At 43.0% G+C, this 13054-nt stretch overlaps 1 long non-coding RNA gene across 18 annotated transcripts in view; it reads right to left on the bottom strand.

The window, feature by feature from the left end:
• Nucleotides 1-13054, bottom strand: part of LOC121073045 — a 77995-nt gene that overhangs the window by 56135 nt on the left and 8806 nt on the right. For 15 of the 18 annotated variants that reach the window (XR_005821484.1, XR_005821495.1, XR_005821494.1 and 12 more), the window contains 5 exons: nucleotides 5565-5720; nucleotides 3413-3772; nucleotides 2702-2842; nucleotides 1693-1876; nucleotides 386-626 (listed from right to left, as the gene is read on the bottom strand). This is a non-coding gene — a long non-coding RNA (uncharacterized LOC121073045). The remainder of the gene's footprint in view (nucleotides 1-385; nucleotides 627-1692; nucleotides 1877-2701; nucleotides 2843-3412; nucleotides 3773-5564; nucleotides 5721-13054) is intronic. The other 3 variants (XR_005821491.1, XR_005821480.1, XR_005821482.1) reach the window with 3 other exon arrangements.

The following is a 13054-nucleotide window of genomic DNA, read 5'->3' on the forward strand; positions in this document are numbered from 1 at the left end:
GCCAACTGTTCTTAGACAAAGGCACACAGCAATCAGCGTATTTAGCAAGGCAGCACAGTCATTTTGAAAGAGGCCTGGAAAATCCTAACATTGTTAAAAATTATCTTCACAATTGCTTACAAGATCTAGTAAAGATATTTGTGTTCTGCTTGTGCATTTCATCATCTTTCATAAGCCAAAATCTTATTAGCAAATAATTTTAGCAAAGTTCAGAAGCCAAACTGTTGTACATGCCTATTGCTTCAAGCAAGAATAATAGCTCTTTTTAACAGTGTTTTCAAAGCACTGGCATACATAAACACGTTATACTTTGGTACATAACACATTTATTTGTCTCAGCTATTCATTACATTATCTGATATAATCCTGTCACCTTCAGACTCACCTGATCGCTGTTATCTGTGGCAGCCTCCTTGGCTGTGCTGGATGGGATGACCAAGAGCCACAGCGAGAAAGGAATGTAACTGTGCTGCGGAGCACGAGGAGAGCCAGTCCAGTGGCTAAACATCAGAAGCTGAGAAAACCCAAGATCAGTTCTGTAACATATTTCCTTACGCAGACTTATGCACATCATTAATTCTCTCTGTGTCTGTGCTCTGTAAAATGGTACTTCTGTATGACAGGCTCTGTGAGAATAAACACAGTATGAAGTGGCATACTGACAGGGAACATGGAAATGAGTCTTTGATAACTCCCCATTACCAATCATTCATTTTTAATACTCAAAATTAATGATCCAAGATAATGTTACAGTGAGAAGTGCTCATAAAAGACTCAAGAATCAACCGTTTACTGAACTGAATTTAGTTTTGTGAGTATAGGCTTAAAAAGATTCATTTACCATAGTGATTGGATTCATTTACCATAGTGATAGCCATTTGGAAAGCAGCCTTTGAAAATTAGAAGCAGCTTACTACAGAGCAAACCACCAGCTAGCAGCAATGATATTTCATTGCACTGGTCACAATGACCAACGAAGCCTTTCAACTCACCAAAGTACATGACAGGATGTCTTGAGAAAAAGATCTATAAAAACAGCACATCCCAAACCTGGGACTGTTGTGTGTTAGTTTGGCACATTTTTTAATGGTGCTGATGTTGCAACATGCAGCTAGTCCCTTCAAAATTTCATGACCAATATGACAGGACAGAATCCGTACTGAAGTACTGAATTACGGTAACCTTAGGGCAGGCACCAACTTTCCTGAGCAATTCATTATCCTGAGTCTACGACAGACACTGCAGAACTTTAGCTAACTTTACTGTTACCTTGCCTAAATCTAAAAAGTTTTTTTTTTTTTTCCCTTCTGGTGTGAATGTGCTCACTGGACACCATTGTTTCATCAGATAAAACCACCCCCAAATCCTTCTTCTAAGATGTGTGTTAAGGGGTTGGTATCTTTTTTATTTTATTCCTAACACACCTACTCAGATTTGCATCAATCATTCTCCCTTCCTCTTTCCCAGAGTGATCACCCTGCAGTACTGATCACTGCGATCTCTTCACCTGCTGTATTCCCTATGGCTGTCACTGCTCTCAGCTCTACACTCTGCCAGCGCCTGTAGCACGGACTAGTGGATTCTGAGTATCCCCAGCCCTGTCACCACTCCTGCCCTCAAGTTTCACAGGGTGTGTTCATGTTCAGAGCTGGAGCATGCTTTTGAAGACAGCCCCTCAACTGCCCCACTTACCATGCTGCACTTTGCATCACAGAGCAGGCCCCAGTTGCGCAGCCTGTTTTCCTTTTGGACAAAACAGAACTGGAAGAGGTACCTCAGAAGCACAGGTGAAGAATGCCAACTGCACGCAGCATGCAGTCCAGGGGCCCCCACTAAAGCTACAGCCCTCCAGGTCCATTCCCAGTGGCTGCAATGGCTGTGGAGAAACAGACATCCATTCTCATTCAGCAAATCTTAAACCCCTTCTGCACACTACCCAAAACTCACACTGCTCCCCCATCCCCTCCCAAATAAAAAATAAACACCAAAACAAGCAGCATGATATCTTTCTTTTCAGATATTCTCCCAGAGAGCATCTCCAGTGGATCGTAACATTTGACTTGTTTACATTTGGAGTAATCTTTGTTAAACCTGTCTTATCATTTAGGCCCTTGCTCACCTCCCTGTGATCTATCACTCACCCTTTTCCTTTCACCAATTTCTACTCCTCCTTTATTTCTTTTGGACCCTCTTATTCTATTTCATTATTTCAGTTATGAATAAAGCTTGAGCTCACTGCTACACAAAATTCATCTAACATAACTCCTACATCTTTGATTTTCCGTAACTGAATTTCTATGCAAGTTCTACCAGCGCAATCTGGAACTTCAAGATAACTATAAAAATTTCCTTTCCTCTTATTTCTCAGCTAGATGCAGCACAGTCTTTCTCTTTGTGGGCCAACCCAGGACACATGGAACTGAATGGAAGGACCTCAGCTGACTGCAACATGCAGTCCCCTAACTTCATGTAATGAAGTCATTCAAACAACTGATACTATTTATGTTAAATTTCGTGGCTATATGACATTCAGAGATAACCATGTATGTTTTGTGTCTTTTGCAAATACATTTTTTCCTATTATGCAACCTGAAAAAATACTTGTTTTGTTCTAATGTAATTGTAAGAATCAAATTTATATACAAGACCTTTAGAAAACAGAGACCCACCTCTAAATGCAAAGAACAAACATTTGCATTACCTATTTATATTAAAATATGCAGAAATTTCCAAAGTATTCAGTCAACTTATAAATTTTTATAACTTCTTCAAATTGTTAACATTTTTTTAACACACAGCGTTATTTCAGCTTTGTGGAAAGCTCAATAACAATCTTTCTGGTCTGGAAAAAAGGAAAGAACATTATAATAAAGAATGCAGAATAAATAAAAACAAAACAGTACAAGCCGTACATCCACGCATACAAAGACAACTTTCATGGTGAGCTATAAGCAATTATAATAACACAATGTGCTGCATGTTGATTTCACCAGTGAAAAGAATTTCTCCAGTTATTGAAGACTTTCCTGGCAGAATCTCAGAAAAAAAATTCTGACATTCTCCCAATCTGACTTCTGTGCAATGCAAGTCATGCACATTTTAAACACCGATGAATAATACTGCCTTTCTTCTAGGAACTGTTAGCAGCTGTAGAAACTATTACAGCCTGCTTAAAACCATGTCTCTGTAGTCAATACTCTCCAGACACTTAGCAATACTAAAGCTATTCCTGGGGCTAAACTAGAATTGCTATGTGAATACAAAGTTTGATTTATGTTGAAATGAAACAACAAACATCTGATCTTTCCTTTTTTAAATGGCCATTCACATAAACACGAGTATCAGCTGCATAACTAGAAAGTGATGTACTGAATTTACAGAAATTAGACAAAGGAAGACCACCCACAGTTACCTTCAAGAAGAAAAGATTTGTCAGAGGGTGAAAGATTGCTGGTGAAGGTATTTTGTACAGATGTGGCTGCCCTAATGTCCTCATGGTGAGACTGTGGCTTATGAGAGTGATGCTAATTTTTCAAGTCTTCTGAAAGATGCAAAATTGATCAGCAGCCCAGTACCGTATCCTGGCGCTGCTCATCATCAGCTGCTCTCAGACTGATCACAGGCTCAGTGCATTGCCTAATAAAATGGTCCAGTTGCAGCCAAGAGGAAGTGGAGGCCTTTATGTGCTCATGTTATTCTTTCGCATCCCAAAGCATGGGTGGGAGCAGGAGAACACTCAGCCGTGGTTCCTCCAACATTTTCAAAATGATAACTGGGAAGAAAGAGGAAAAGACACACGTGGAACAAAAGCAAACCTGAAAGTACATACAGAATTTCAGATATGTTGTACAGACTCATGTACATCGCTAAACTTTTACAGAAACTTGCTGTACTGAAAATCTGTTTGTGATTCCTCACTGCAACAAACTGCCATCAAAGTTCATTTATTTTTTTAATGCATCTTCACCTTTCGATAGATAAAAACATGTAAGAAAATACAATCAGATTTGTGGAGGGTTTGTGATCTCTGACAGAGATAAAAATTAACTTGACCAGTAATGATAATAAAGTGAAGGTTAAGATAATTTGAAGAAAGGCACTCGTCCCCTAGGAAAATATCATAAACCAATCAGGAAGAGTGTAATGGCCTCAAATCAATGCTTTAACCTCTTCTAGACTAATTTTAAATTGTAGATGAATCTGTAGCTGTTTGAGTATCTAGAAAGGTAAAAGATAAGCTAATTGTTCAGCTCATTACTAGTTTTGCCTCTATTTGTGAGTCACTTTTTTTTTAAAGCATCACATTTACATCTTCTAATCAGTAGTCTTTTTAATAAAAGTTTCAGCATGCACCAGTATTTCCCCATGTAGCAGAGGAACACCTCCACCTTCTCCAGCACCAGAATAGCCTGCCTGTCCTTCAGCTGCCCCAGATTTTTATCAAACAGAGCTCTGCAGACACAGTGTCAGTGCACAGACAGGGAAAAATGCTACCTGGTCATATCTATGGCACGTTCAGTGTTGCTTTCCTAAAAGCCACTGAAAATCACTTTGCATGGCTATTCCTGTGAGGTTTGGAAGAGGATACATCTCTTAGGAGAACTGAACAGCTGCTAGCTCCACCAGCCTACCTTCACCCTGGGGACAGCCTTTACTAAAACTGCACGTGACCAGCGCAGCTGTTCAAGGATAGGAACTTACCCTGAAACCTCCGTTGCTCACAACTACTCTGATGGGACTGTGCAAGATCAAGGAGTCCAGAGGTAAAACAAAGCTTGAAACTCCAAATACCAACCTAACACACAGCAGAATTGCTGTAATTCACTCTGCTTTCTGATTGAATTCCAACTCTTAAGCTGGCCTTAAGACCACTGATACTTTTAGGGAAAACTCTATTTGATTGTGCTCAAGACCCCCGTTCACTTTTACAAAGCCTTATCCCATGCTGCTCCCACTTCCCCCTCTCCTTTTTCTCCTCCCTACTCACACACTCACTCCATCTACTTTTCTTGTTCTTTCAGTCCGTGTTTCTCACACGTCTCCTTTTCTTGTCCGTGCTTTGAGCCTTATCCCATGCTGCCCTCTGGGCTAAGCTTTCTCCCTGAGAAGGCTTTGGATGTCACACCTCAGTAATTTTGGGATAACATTCAGATTCAATGGGAGCAAAGCTGACCCTTATCGTTGGGTCTTTCTTACCAAGTATCCTCCATCCTCTGCTCCAAATCCTTCCTCCTGCCTTTTTGAATAATCTCATCCTGTCTTTATTTAGCATCTGTAACTTCACTCCCCTTTTCTCCTTAGCTGATGGACTACATATTACATTTGCAAAAATTGCCAAACTTTGACTGACGCTCCTACAGGCAGAGTATAAGGTTGTTGGGTTTTTCCTTCCTTTGTCTATAAAATGGCACATTATTTGAAAGTTTTCAAATATGTTCAGTTAACAATATTAAACATACAGAAGGAGAAAGTGAGCAAATGAGGGGGAAGAGGACTCATTATTTTCTTAAATTGTAATAGGTTTTTAAAAAATAGCATTTTTTTTTCAAAAGCACTGAACTTACACAATGCAAAAAGACTTAGACATTGCTGGATATTGTTTAGATGAAAAAGCATAAAAAAGTAGCCATCACATCTCTTGGTCTGGGAACTTCAGCTCAGCTCTGTTTCTTAATTCAGCACAGTCACAAGGCAACACTGCAATTAGAATCCTCCAGGGACTGCAGATGAAAAAAAGGTTGCATTCAAATCAACTGATTTCCACGGTCATGTATTTTGAGGGAACCAAGCAGCCCTACAAAATTTACCAAATAAGTACAAATTATGCAACTATGAAATACTCACAGGTATTCTCCTAACATTAACTTGACTTGTTAAACCTTACTCATCAGTAGCTCCATTGAACGGAGTTAGAAAAATCAGCCTGTGGTCGCAAGGGCGGATAATTTACAATGGGAGGCTGACACCAGACCACATGGAAAATTAAGCAGCTTGAACTGCAGGCAAGCTTAGAGAAAGGGTGAAGCAATGGCTATTTTGTTAATCCCTATTGGGCACAAAATGGCATTCTGCTACAGAGTGCTAATAACACACATGAAACACACTAACAGCTGCAATGCAGGCAGAAAAAGCCAAATAACCTTTTGGTATAAAAAACAGATTTCAAGTGACTTCATCCATCACAAATGATAAATGAAACAGAAAAATCTCCAGCACACAGGCACACTACGAATGTGGGAACAGATCTTCCTAGCGATGGGGTCAGAAAGATCTGATCCTTGGCACTAATTCTGGAGTGAGCAATCTTTCAGCCAGGTTCCCTCCTTATCTGCCTATGTGTAGAAAAGTCACTGATAACTGAAAAACTCTTAAGCAATATTCTGAGCTGCTTTTATGTTACAATAATTACACGTGGGCTGCTCAGCACTGAATGGTATCTGGTACCATTATCCTAACACATGTAACTATCCATGCAGACATTCATAACGCGTCCAGCATAGCAGGGAAGGACTATGAACACAAACACATACAGCTACCAACACCGTTGATGCTTCCCACTTTGGCTGGTAATGCTGTGCTAGTGCAGTCCGCAGGCAGGTGCTCTGGTTTCTGACAAGCCTGCTGGGTAACAGTGACAGGAATCTGTCAGATGCTGCCCACACGCAGGCCGTGTCCCGCATGGCATGCTGACCTGCACAGAGGAATTTTCATTTTAAAATTCTGCTGGGGAATGTTACAAATACCAGCTGACAACGTGTAACGTATTACAGAGAAATGGCAAATCACAATGGTCAAGGCAAAACAGTGGGAAAACACCCTCCAAAGGCAGCAGCAGAGTTGCCAGAGCACGCTGTGCTGGATCAGAGAGATCAGTTAGGTCTTTGCGTCTGAGGCATGCTTGCCCCATCACATGAGGCAATGGGCAGAGGCTCATCCAAGCTGCCTGTGCAGTTCCCTGGCCTTGTGGTTGCCAAAATATTAGTGGTGTCATAAGGACTACTTAAAGCAGCCTCAGGCTGTGCCGAGAATAAACCTTTACCCTTACAACATTAAGTTCACACCGCGCACAACTCCTTTTCCCCTAGAAAAAAGCCCTGTGCCAATGCATTACAAGACGGGTGTCAAAGACCACTGACGTTCCCTCGACAGAACCACACAGCCTGTTCTTCCCTTAGACAAAGGAATTTGAGGGACCTGCTTCCTCCAGCTTCCTGCCTACTTTACACCACAAAGTTGATGGAGAAGATGAACAATCAGTTACACTGCCTAGGTAGGCAATAAAATATAGGAGGCTCTTGACCAAGTGTCGAGCAGAAGAGCCTTAGCACACCTACCTGTGGCAGTTCAGAGTGCTTCTGCTCCCGTGCAGAGGTTATCAGACCCATGGCAGAGCAATAAAACTGAGCAAGTACCTCGGATTTAAGCACTCTAGTGAAAAGTCCAGCCATTTAAGTGAGGAGGGAAGGTAGCTTTAAACCAAGTATCAGGCTTGCCACCTGAGCCTCTGAGACAAACGTATATGCTCCCTCTCCCTGCTCTGCTGTGAGCAATCCTGTCTCTGCAGGGGTGGAAAGCAACTGGACGGGTGGCAATAACTTCAGCTGCAGGAACAGATTTGGGAGAGCTCTTTTGCAGCATGCTGGGAGCTTGGGCTTGCTAAGTCAGGCAATGAGATAAGCCAAGTATTGTCTCTAACAAAAAGTAGGAGGTCTCTGCAATGATGATTTTTGCCTTTGGAAACTATATTAAGACCAGTGCAGAAACTGATAGCGAAGAAGTGATTCATGAACACCAACAAAGTGATTCACCAACCCCTTGCTAGGAATTGATATCATCGCAACACATCTCCAATGGAATGGCAGAAGAGAGGCATTGTTTCACAGGACAGAAAAATGCTGCATTCTCCAAAAGAGAAGTATTAAATCTGCAGGTGCATATGACAAACGAGAGGGGACAAATTGTCAGTGCTCTGGGTAGCGAGTTGGACAGCCAACACCGTGACTGTCAGATGCTTGTAAGCACTGCTGAAAAATATTTAACATTTCCAATCTGGTCCGGGATAAATTGCAAACTCTGGGTATGTTTTAAGATTACCGCAGCCCAGCCAGATTCTCCTCTACCTTCCCAAGCTGAGCCATCACTCCTTGCCCCATCCCTCAAGCCACAAACAGTAAAACCCTTTCTTGCTCTCCACTAAGTGGCCCTATGAGTGTGTTCTTGCATTCTCTTACCTAACTCAGTCCTGCAATCTCTCCGACTCACAATATTGCCTCCACATCCTCACATGGGCTCTGTCTTGCCAGGGATCTACATGCCTTAGCAGTATCTCTCTCCAGCCCGCTGCTCTACCCATCACAGTTAGGCCATTCCCAGATGCCTGGGGCTGAACACGTGTATGCAGCTGCTGTGGAGGCAGAAAGCAAGGCAGTGTTAGGTTTCGGTACGTATGCTGCGTGTTGTCTTCAAGGGTGGCAGGCTGTGACTTTTTCAGTTTGTAAAACTGTATCTCGTGTGGGCCATGACCATGCTCTCCGCAGTTATTCTGGGTGGTATCAGCTTGTCAGCACCTCAAAGCCCTAAGCATGCTGCACTCTGCCGTGCCTTGTAATGAATGACCTGCCCCTTGAGAAGCACGCAGCAGTAGGCTTGCAGCTATTTAACTACTGTGACAAGCTCACATTGCCCAGACTAAGAAGACTTTTTGTTCTGTCAATCATTCCTTCTCCTCAGCCTGTCCTGTGTGCTAAGATGGCAAAGTGCTACCCCCTAGTTCACCTGATAGCAATGATTCTCCCTCACCCACAACCCTCTTCTCATAAAACTTTTGCTTACAGCACCTAACATCAGCAGCCCCAAGCACGTGAAACACACTAACACCAGTGCTGCTTTCCTCCCTAACCTGCTGCCCAGCTGTCCCAGACACCAGGGCCAGTTCAAATTCAGGGAATCGCCAGAGAAGAAAGTGGTGGATTTCGGGAATCACTCAATTTCTCCAAAAACTCCTTTAACTCCCTGCAGGAAGACTGGTGGGCCTGCTGCTACACAGACCTGCTGGCCAGCAACCCACAAGAGGCTAATGTCAAATGAAGGCTTTAGGATGAAATCGAAGCAGCACTGGAGAAGGGAATCATTGCATCACAGAATATCCCAAGATGGGAGGGAACCACAAGGATCACCGGGTACAACTCATGGCACCAAAGAACAAGTCCAGCACAATGCAACATGAAAGCAAGTTGTAAGTATTTATTCTGCCATTGCTCCTAACCCCCCGCCAGGGACTGGCGTGGTAATTCAACTTGTATCCTCCAGTGTTGTAGCCCCAGCTCCCTGGAGACCAGTGCTGTATAAGTGTGCAGACAGGGCTCAGATCTGAGCAGCTCTGGGATTTCTGATGTATCCAGTCACGCTCAGTGCCAGGCAGAATGAAGCAGAACTCCTCACACAGCCCACTCGCTGCACTGGCTTCCCCTAGAGAAGTAAGCAAGCCACCCACCAGCCTTCTAACTCAGCCCTCGAAGAAACACCCAAGGAGCAGACTGCAACGAGAGCTGGCTCTCTCCAGTACAGCAGCACTCACAGCCTCGCGCGCGGTGGCAGACAGCTCTGTCCCAGAGAGCCCAAATCTAGAAGGACGAAGCAGTCAAAGGGAGGAGACAGGAAATATGCTTCTCCTCACACACTCAAATGGGGAACTTGATTGCGTGATTTTTCTGTGTGGTAGGGCACAAGGGAGAATACATTCTTGATACAGTTTCAGTGTTCCTGTATGTTAGACAAGATCATAGGGGAACTCAATCAGCAATGGAAAATGGAAATGCCCCTTCCTTTTGCCAAACACAGAAAAAAGCATTGGGCCTGATTTTCCACTGGTGACACTCATTTAACATCAATGCAGTCCCACTATACTCACAGTAACTTTTGGTATACTTAAGTAAGAAAACTTAATTTCCAGTTTGGCTTAGGAAAATAGGTACTGTGTTTGGAGCAGACAAGTGTAAGTAACCTGTTAGCAAGCACTTTAGAGAACATTTCACTTTAGTGAACATATTCCTTCAAGTTATCACTATGATCTAGATAAGCAGCAATTATGGTGCTCATCTTTTAAAAAATTATCAAGTATCATCAATTAATCACTCCTGTATTAGGGTTTCCATTCCAATAGTCTCCCTGTTGCACATACACAGCACTTTCTTAAAGTCATGGAGGGATACCCCAGACAGAGCAGACAGAAATTGATCAGAGATAACCATTTTATCTCAGTTACCCAGAAAAGTGAATGGTTCAATCTTCTGTGTAATATCAAACCTCATGCACCACAGGAACAGAAGCCTAAAGGCCACATAGTACTTTCACTTTGCATGTGCATCTTCCAGTGATGTCAACTGGATGCAAGTTTCTGATTCTCAGACAGTACAACTTCTGCCAGGAAGTATTTCCATAAATACCCCATTCACTCTGGGCTCACATTCATGTGCCAACAAAATTCAACATCTCTCCACATCATCTGGATTTAAACCAGCTGTCAGTTTGACATGATAGAAAGATCAAAAAAAAAAAGAAGGAAGGGAAAAAAAGCTTGCACAAATAAAATTAACTTCATCAAATTCTGGAGGCTCTTTGAAAGGTGAAAGCATTTTTAAATATTGGCCTCAGGAAATATGTTCTCTGCTCACAGAGAATGGGATGAACACAATTCTAGGCACAAGGACAGCTGATAACTTGCGGTGAGATTACCACAGTTGTAGAATTTAACAACACGAAGATGGAATAAGCTAACAGGTATCATTTCACTGCAGGACGTGACAGCAGAGTCCCTACAACTGGTTCCTAAAGCTTAGTTGAGGAGTGACGAAGTGTTAAGCTACAGAAACATGATTGCTTGCAATCTTCTTTTAAGTTCTAGGATCCAAACTGTCCCTGTTCCAAGGGCAAAATACTGCAAGAAACAAAGGGCATAGAGTGGAACAGAAGAAAGGTCATTTTCAACTTGTGCTTCTCATGAAGTTTTCAGATTCTGCACACAGATTTAACCAATTCTATCATTTTGGTTACATTACAGGCAATTTGTTCTTATCAAACCTTTCTTTCATTCTAGTCATATGCCACCCTTGAAGTAAAATAGCTCAGGTTCACACATAAAGATCGAGATTAGATAATGGAAACAAGAGATAATGAATCAACTGGTTCTGTACACAAAATAAAAATCTGCAATTACAAAGCAGCTAATGCAATGACTCTGGCTTACATTAGTTACATCACAGACTGGCCCCTTGGATCCCAGGACTTAAAATCACCTTTGCTCTCTCATGGGTCAAGTACAGCTCAGCCAAACCCGAAGATTTGTGCCAAACAGTTTGTATTTCTAACAATTAAATAATGAATTTGCCTTTTATAAGTCACTTAGGAGTCACACTTACACAATTATTTGCACACACAGCCACTTTATTCTTAATCCCTCCTTTCAGTCTCAAACACAAAAAGCTATTATCAGTTGGCCAGGCTCTGCTCTCCTTTGCCCTAGTGCTAAACCACAACGCTTGCACTGCGAGCAGGGAGCTGCCGAGCTCTGTACCACACACGGGAGGGCAGAACTCGATCAGGCTGCTTCTTCACACAGGTAACTGCCCTCAGCAGCGACTTGCCCTGTCTGCAGCACAGGTGGACTGGAGATTTTGTGCTCTGTGGCACACGCTGTCTCCTTGCTCAGCCCTTCTAACTCCTGGGGAGTTACACGAGTCCCTCCGAGGCCCTTATTTTAGATGCTTCTTGTTTCCCATACAGACCAGAGCAGGCTACTTATTCCCCTTACTTCATTTAATTTACAAGAAACACACCAGCTGGGTAACACTGAACAAAAGACAAAATTGTTTCTACAGTGTATTTACAGACAATAAAATGAACCTATCCAGCACACAAACTGTACACAACGTGCCCTATTATTAACTGAAACCAGAAGAAACACTCTTCAGTACTTCCAGTGCTTGTAAATATATGCTTATGTCCTGAGTAACCTAGAGCTTCCAGCAACTACTTAGTCCTCAAAGCTTTGAGCCAAGTTTTCTCCACGACATGCACTCACTGGGGCTCACAGGAGGTAACAGGTAACTGGTCTCTGACCCCATTTCTTCACAGCCTCACTGCTGAAGGCACCCTGACTGACCAGATCACCCAGCTTAGTTCTCCTGGACTATATTCACTTACTACACACGTCATGATCACTGCCACACTCCCAGGTGTGGTGGCGTGCCCTGTGCAACATTGCTAGCAAAGGACAGGTGGCTCGGTGCAGAGGCACTCCAGGAAGATCCCACCAAGCAGCAAGAGCCCTGCTGCCAGTAAGGAGGCAAACACAATGTGCACAAGAGCACGCACAGCAACAGTCTGAAGAACAGAAATCCTAACAGCACTCCCCTGAGCGCCCACGGCAGCTGGGGCAAGAGTTACTGTTTTGCTCCTTTACAGGTACAGTGTTTACAAATTCATACCCATTACTTGGTGCCCTTATTTCTCTCTGGTACCGTAATAAAGCAATTCCCAGCTATAAAGACATGAGACTGTTCATGACTGGGATGAGGTGTGTCAAGAGTTGCAGCCCTCAGTGCTCGAAACATAGCCAATGCTGGTCAAATGAAACCACCGATGCTGGTCAAATGAAACATAGACAATGCTGGCCAAACAAGCCCATGTTCCTCCCGGCACCCCGCCTGACCTCAGGGGGATTCAGAGGCCACCCCACGCAGCAGCACCCAGCAGGACTTCTGCAGGTGCACATTTTCTGCCACCTTGCATAACCATATCAACAGCCACGTAGTTCAAGAGGCAAACTCCCGCAAATGCTTCCCGTTGCATAAAGGGAAAAGTAAGCTATTACACATTGTGAGACACTAAATCACCCCAACTTGGTTACTGATGCCTGTCAAAAAAAAACACCAAGGGTCCTCTTCTGCCACCCTTCCACTAAATGATAATCTAATTAAGGAGAAAAACGTGATAAGTCACAGCATGATACTCCCGATGCAAATTCATATGTCTTTTTTCTTCCCCTACTATAATT

The sequence above is a fragment of the Cygnus olor genome, chromosome 7 (assembly GCF_009769625.2).
Source record: "Cygnus olor isolate bCygOlo1 chromosome 7, bCygOlo1.pri.v2, whole genome shotgun sequence".
NCBI classification, from domain to species: domain Eukaryota; kingdom Metazoa; phylum Chordata; class Aves; order Anseriformes; family Anatidae; genus Cygnus; species Cygnus olor.